This window comes from Brassica napus, chromosome C3 (genome assembly GCF_020379485.1).
Source record: "Brassica napus cultivar Da-Ae chromosome C3, Da-Ae, whole genome shotgun sequence".
NCBI lineage: Eukaryota > Viridiplantae > Streptophyta > Magnoliopsida > Brassicales > Brassicaceae > Brassica > Brassica napus.
Window position 1 is genome coordinate 731,321 of NC_063446.1, and position 7,333 is coordinate 738,653.

The 7,333-nt window shown below is 28.9% G+C and overlaps 1 long non-coding RNA gene across 1 annotated transcript; it reads left to right on the forward strand.

The window, feature by feature from the left end:
• Window positions 1-5,813: 5,813 nt before the first annotated feature.
• LOC111203919 lies at window positions 5,814-6,579 on the forward strand. Its single transcript, XR_002656330.2, has 3 exons — window positions 5,814-6,048; window positions 6,162-6,270; window positions 6,365-6,579. It is a non-coding gene; the product is annotated as an uncharacterized LOC111203919 (long non-coding RNA).
• The last annotated feature ends 754 nt before the right edge of the window (window positions 6,580-7,333 follow it).

The window sequence follows — 7,333 nt, forward strand, 5'->3', positions numbered from 1 at the left end:
ATGACTTGGTCGCTGAGAGTAATCTGCACGCGTCTTCGGGCAGGAACTTGAGTGATAGTGAAACGGAGAGCGTGGAGTTGAGTTCTTGGACAAGAACTGGTGGACCTTTGATGAGAACAGCTTCTCCTAATAAGTTCATTGATTTCGTTCAGAGTCTTGATGTCGACATTGCATTGACTAGAGGATTTAGTAGCAGCCCCAGTTCTCCAGCTGCAAACACTTCAAGCATAACAGTTACTGAAGGTGATTTTCTACAGCCTGAGAGAACGAGCAATGGTATAGTGTCGAACGTTGTTAGAGCATCAGCATCAGGGAACTCCATGGGGAGTTCACACAGTTTTCGAAAAAAAAAATATTAAAATAAACAAAAGCAATGAACCTGTCTCTTGGGAGTTCACTGCACTGAACCCGGATCATCACTGTAGCGCGGGCCCCACGACACGTGACGGTCCGCGATTAGTCCGATTAATAAAATATTTTTTTTTAAAAAACAAAAATCAAACAGAAAAAAAATAATAATAAAAAAAATACTTTGTGAACCCCTTTGATGGGGTTCACTAATGCTGATGCTCTTAGAAGAGAGAATTTGGAAATGTCTATAGGGAACCATAACACAAAGCTACCTGAGAGTGTACAGCTCGACATACCTGAGAAGGAGATGTATAATTGCTCTAAATCAGAACATGAAGTAGATCAAGAAGATGATGATGAAGAGTATCAACATAACCGCTCGGTTCCAGTTACTGTTACTTCAGACGATTTCGGTTTACAAGAACCGATGTCTGGTAGTGTTATAAACTGATTGATTTGATCATTTGAGTGAAGTTTCACATTTTCGTTTGTTGAAATATCTGTAAATTTCCGAAAAAAGAATATTGAATAATCATGTTCATTTTATTTACATAATTTTCGCTTATGAGAAGTGATATATACTACTTTGAATAAAATATTCTACAGTACTTAAATAGCTTTGTACCAAATAGATTTCTTTGATGAATATCCGTTTCCATAATTACCTTAAAATCAGATCAATACCTTAAGTTAATAGTACCATTAAAAGTTATTTCCGTTACAAAGATGACCAAAAACATATAAACATATCTTGAATCCCTCCAAAAGGAAAATCATTGAAGCAGAAGAGAATTATAAAATGGAAAAACTAACAATAATTTTCTTTGTTCTGCTTCTAATTTCTTCATGTAAGTTTTCCAAAACTTTGTCATTTCTTTACGTGTATTTTGTAATTTAGTTATTTATATATATATATAAATATCAATGTGTGTTTCCATAATTTTAGTTGCAATATTCTATTGCTCCAAATCATGACCAGAGAAAATAGATGAATCTGTATATTTTAGATGAATCATAAACAAAGAAAATGAATATTTTGCTCTTTTTCAGTCCTCTTTCCTCTGATGAAGTATAAGTCGCAAAAATATGCCCCAGTAGTTCAGGTTTCTTATTCATAAAGACAAACCGAACGGAATGACGATCATCTGGTATAATCTGATCTGGTTTATACATACAGGCATGATAATGAAGAGTGAAGGTCGATATCAGTGTAACAAACCTGAAGACTGTGATCCTCGTGGTTGCAGAGGATATACACATCCAGTATGTAAAAACCGCAGGTGTACTTGTGACCTTCTTATTGGAAACATATGTACAGGAGTCCGTGACTGTGTTCGTAATGGATGCCCACCAAACAATCACGTTATCTGCAATCGTTATGCTGGTGTTTATGAGGGCGCTTGCCTTTGTATCCCAAATTGATTTATTTGTCCGGTACTTAATGATTGGAATGGTTTTAAATGAATGTCTTAACTATATATATAGGAAGAAGTCCAATATAATTCATCAATGCAGGTGAGATGTAATATCTGTGGACTTCAGTGCTAAAATACAGTAGTTTTCTTTTGCGTTTACAGTGTCTTCGTTGTTTTTAGTCTTTTTCAAACAAAAGTAATAAGTATTTTTAAGAAAAGAATAACAAATACACATTTTTATTTAAATAAGATCCGCATGATATGCAGTAAAATCATCAAATGTTTAATCTTAAAGGGATACTTTACATAATAATAATTTTATTAATAAAATTAAAATTTATTTATAATTATAGAAATATTATGTTTTGTAGATCACATTTCAATGAATATTCAAAAATGTATATATATAGGACTTCATATATTAGAATTGTTTATAAAATATAATATGTTTGTGAGTAATAAAATTCTATGTTTCTTTGTCAAAAAAAATCTATCTTTTAGAAATATAGTTCTATGTTTTAGTTATAGAAGTTATATAATTCAATCTTTTCTAATAACATATGTGGTTAATGGAGTAGATTATATTTATTTATTATGCACGCCTTATTTAGGAAGAAAATTCAATAATTTGGGTCCGATTGGTAATAGATGTAGCTTTAAAAATTTTCCTGTAGAAAAAAATCTGTAGATTTTTTGTTGTGGATTTAGATTTTAATGTTTTAGAATTTTATAGAAAACACCAAAAATTTGCTCTGAATTTTTGGCTTTACAGAGCACTTGTACAACTGTATGTTATTTCAAGAATTGTGATTTTGAAATTTTTATTAAAGTTTGATTGTTGTGAATTTAGTGATGTATAAATAAATAAAGTCGTGGACAACACCTACAACCACTACCAATCGCACCCAACATCCAACTTTCTGAATCTGAGATGTAAGATATGTGGAGTCAAATTAATTATTATTTGGTCAAAGATATAAATCTGTTGAAAATTATTTACTCTGTTAATTAAGTTACAAAAAATATATTGATCTGACCAATATCCGTTTCAATAATTGCCATGAAAGTGTTTGATAAAAATCTAGCTAGAGTTATTACCATTACAAAGATGACCAAGAAAACTTATATAAACACGTCTCTAATCACCCTCAAAATGAAAGAAAAATACTGAAGGAGAAAAATTAGAATGGAAAAAGCAACAATCATTTTCGTCATTGTTCTCCTAACTTCTTCTTGTAAGTAATCTAAAACTGTCATTTCTTTTCAGATGTTAAATAATTCATTATATATGTGAATATTAATACATGTTTAAATTTTAATCAAATCTAAACTTGCCTTTTACTTGCAATATTATATTGATCGAATATATTCTTTTTCCAAGAAACAACAACTAGAGAAAATGATGAAATTTGTAACTAGTTTATATGAAACATTTTTACAAAAAAGAAATTTATTTAAATTAAGCAGGAAACTAAGAGAAGAACATTGAAAATGATTATTACTGGTTACATTTTTTTCCCACCTCCCCCCTCCCGTCCTTTAATTTAATAGTACACAATCATCTGGTCTGGTTGGGTTTGACTTAAATTTAATTATTGTTACATAGACATGATAATGAGGAGTGAAGGCCAATTTCGATGTAACAAAGCCGAGGACTGTGATCCTCGTGGTTGCAGAGGATATACACATGTAATATGTAAAGACAACAAGTGTACTTGTGCCCATGGTGCTGTTATTGGCGATCAATGTTTAGGAGTTCGTGACTGTATTCTTGATGGGTGTCCACCAAACAATCACGTTATCTGCCAATTTGACGTTTGCACTTGTGTCCCAAGTTGATTTAGTTGTCTCCAATGATTGGAAAAGTTCTAGATGTATGTCTTTAATTATCTAGAAAATTATGTTTAGTAATCCAACTAATAAAAGAGAAATCTAAAAGTAAGATAAACTTATAAGAATCAATTTGTTTATTTAAGGATACATGCATACATCTCTTATATATTAATTCATAAATATTACAATATTATTTTGTAGTCACGTGTCACCATGAAAATAAAATTCAGAATTCTTCAAAAATATGTTGGTCCATCTTAACTTACATTATATTTTTTATTAAACTAACTATTAAATTGATAAATAGTATACAAAAAAAATATTCTCGCATTTTTCCTAATAAAAGCTACGGATTGCCTAATATGATTAACGTATATATGAAAATTAATGATTATAAATAATATTTTTTTGATAATATTTTTTTGATAATATTTTTTGTATCTTAGCTCTTTTTTTTAATTTTATATTATTAAAAAATATTAAACAACCACATTAACCATATAATAATAAAAATTTCATATGTTATATTTTGAATTTTTAAAACGACTATAAATTACTAAAAACATTAAATACCTCACACTAAAATTTTGTGATCAATGGTTTAACTTTTTTTTGGTAATAACAATATACAAATGATCATAAATCGTATGAATATGAAGTCTCATTTACTAGACATTCATATCATATATTAATATAGTTTAAAATTAAACTATATAACATAGAAAATACTTAAATATGATAATTTCTAAATTTGTATTAAAAAAGTATTGAAACATTAATATTTTAATTTTGAAATTTGAATTCAAAAATCGCACATTAGAAATTTTGTGTTTATCATATGAGTATGAATTATTAATAAGAAATATTTGTTTTAAAATATACTATATATCTATGTCCATGTCATTGAAATTTAGTTATATACCATATAAAATGACTAAAATTATTGTTTTGATTTATTTACCAAAAAATATCGTAAATAAACAAGATGTATTATTTTGATTTATTTTTCTACTCTAATTTATTTATATACATAATACGTAAATGAATACAAATAAATAATAATAGATAAAAACTATTTTTATATATAACATGTTTTAAGCTAGTATGAGTAATAATCATATAATCAACTACGACTGTGAAGTGTGAACTAGTTTTTTTGCCACGATAGCCAAATTGTGAGATGATAAAGAAACAAAACAATTTTACTACGCATATTAACTTTTTGGCTTATTTGTCAAATAACCAAAAAAAAGAGTAATTAGATTTTTAGTAAGAAGTTAGAGAGAAATAGGAAGATAAATAAGGAGAGAGAGAGTTTTTTGGTTATATAGTAGGTTTGTGTTTTTTTTTATGGTTATAGGGGCAAATTTTCCTTAATTAAATTTTTAGAGTCACTTTCATCTGTTGTCCAAAAAAAAAACTCACTTTTATCTTTGTTCTAAACATAAATTTTCATTAAACATATAGGAAGAATCCCAATCCCGAATTAATATCATTAGATTTTGTCTATAACAATTTATTTTGATGATATTTAAAAGTAATTACTTTTCCAAACAACTTGTTGGACAACTCAATCCACACAAGTTATCTCTGATCACGGTTCCAGGTTAAATCACTCTGTTAATCGCCAACAAGAAGCAATTTAATGTGTAACGCAGTATCTTACGTATAATACTGCAAACAGACATCAAAGTCCAAAAGTGTTGGTTCTCTTCTCCAATCGGTTATTACACATTTGCACACATAAGTATGTTCTCACTTGTATCAATCAGCATTTAAGTATGCTTCTTAACGTAGTAATATGAAAAACAGAAGCTAATACCTTGCTTGTATCATGTTAAGGAGAGATCAATACTGTTCTGTTATTATGGTTAAAGAAACTCGTTAGTCTAGAACCATAATGAAAATGTACGGGTAAAATCTATGAATGGAAGAAGTTTTGATGACAATCAGCAAAAAGAGACGAAAAGTATGATGTAAAACTTGTACCAAAAAAAGGTATGATGTAAAAGCCAAACAAATATAAAAAAGTGTGAACCAATTTGTAAAGAACCTCAAAAAGAAAAAAGTCTCCTTTTTCACAGTTTAAAACTTAGATTCTGCAGTAGCCCTTCGTGAAGGAAGGTATAAAGATATAATCGAATAAACAGAAAGTCAGAAAAAATAAAACTAAAGAAGAATATTATCATCTGCCGTTGCCGCGCGCCATTATTATAGCTTTTTTTTTTTTATAAATCACAGCTTATATAAAAAGAGGTATCCTCACAACAAAATGTTTTATATCAAAACCAAAATAAGAATCATAATCCCGAATCACACAAACACAACTCCCTTTTGTGTGTTTCCACTTGTAAACTGAACGAGTTAACACAAAGAGAGGAGCGTCTTCTGTAAGAAAAGATGCAGAAGGACACGGGAATCGCACAAGATCAACATCATCTTCCACCAGGTCAGGATTTTTTTGTGTTTTTATTTTTTTTGTATGTTTTGAGAGATAACAATGAATCAAACATTTTTTCTGAAGCAAAGTAAGAGATATGTAGTACTTACCTCTCTTGGCAGGATATCCAGCCGCAGTAGAGGTCCCTGAACTGCGGGGACAACAAGACAAGAACAAGAAAAAGAAGCTCGAGACAAAGCAGAGAGGAGACAAAGGCTTCATTGAAGGATGGTAAAACTTCAAGAACTGAACAAGAAGACAGATCAAAGACTCTGTTCCTGTTTTTTTCTAGCACTAACTCTTGTGTTTGCTTCTTCCTATGCAGTCTCTTTGCACTATGCTGCTGCTGGATTTGTGAAATGTGTTTCTAAGGAAAAAAAAGAACACTACTACAGTGTGTCAAGCTTCCTTGTGTATCTATTAGTGGCTTTTAATATTATCAACGATAGAGATTGCGGGGACTATATATGTGGTGTTTGTATGTATTCAAAAGAAGATTTATTTCCATACCACTAACGTAAATATCATCAAAATTTCAAAGTTGGTAATAGGCAGGATCGGCCAAAAATCAAACAAACCAGATTGATACTGGGTTTATGCTTGTCCAATAAAGCCGGCTCAACATTCAAAGAAAATCCAGTATCATAAAAGTCATAAGATTTTGGGAAATCAGATTTTGAAACAACTAACTACTTCTTAGCAAAAACTAAAAACCACATTTTCTTGGTTTCCTTAAGCGATGTACTAGATTTTTTTTTTTCGTTTTCTTTTTGTTGAAATATTAATATTTCTATATTTATGCATTAATATAGTATAGATAAATAAAAAGAGATTAGTGATAATATAGTAACTATTCCAAATTACTAAGAATCAACAAATTTTTTTGTCTATCATTTAAATTTAAATTCTAAAACTACAAAATAATCTGTATTAGTAAAAGAAATTTAAACCTTGTTAATAATAATTATGATATTTTTAGTTAAAATAACTTACAATCAAATTTAAAAAGAATAATATTTATAACACAGCTTAATATTACTAAAACTATTACAGTTGAATAGTATTTTATCTAATAATGAACCGATGGACACATTTTTTTTTTAATTTATTAAACTACAAAATAACTTATTAAAAAGTAAAACTGATTAATAAAAATAAATATATTTTAAAAATTTAGCCAATACAAAAAATTATGTACAATTGTATTGATGTACGTTTTAATAATTTTAGCTAGATTAGTGGTAAATAATGATTTATTACACTACTATATTTGTACTAAGAACTTATAGGAAAG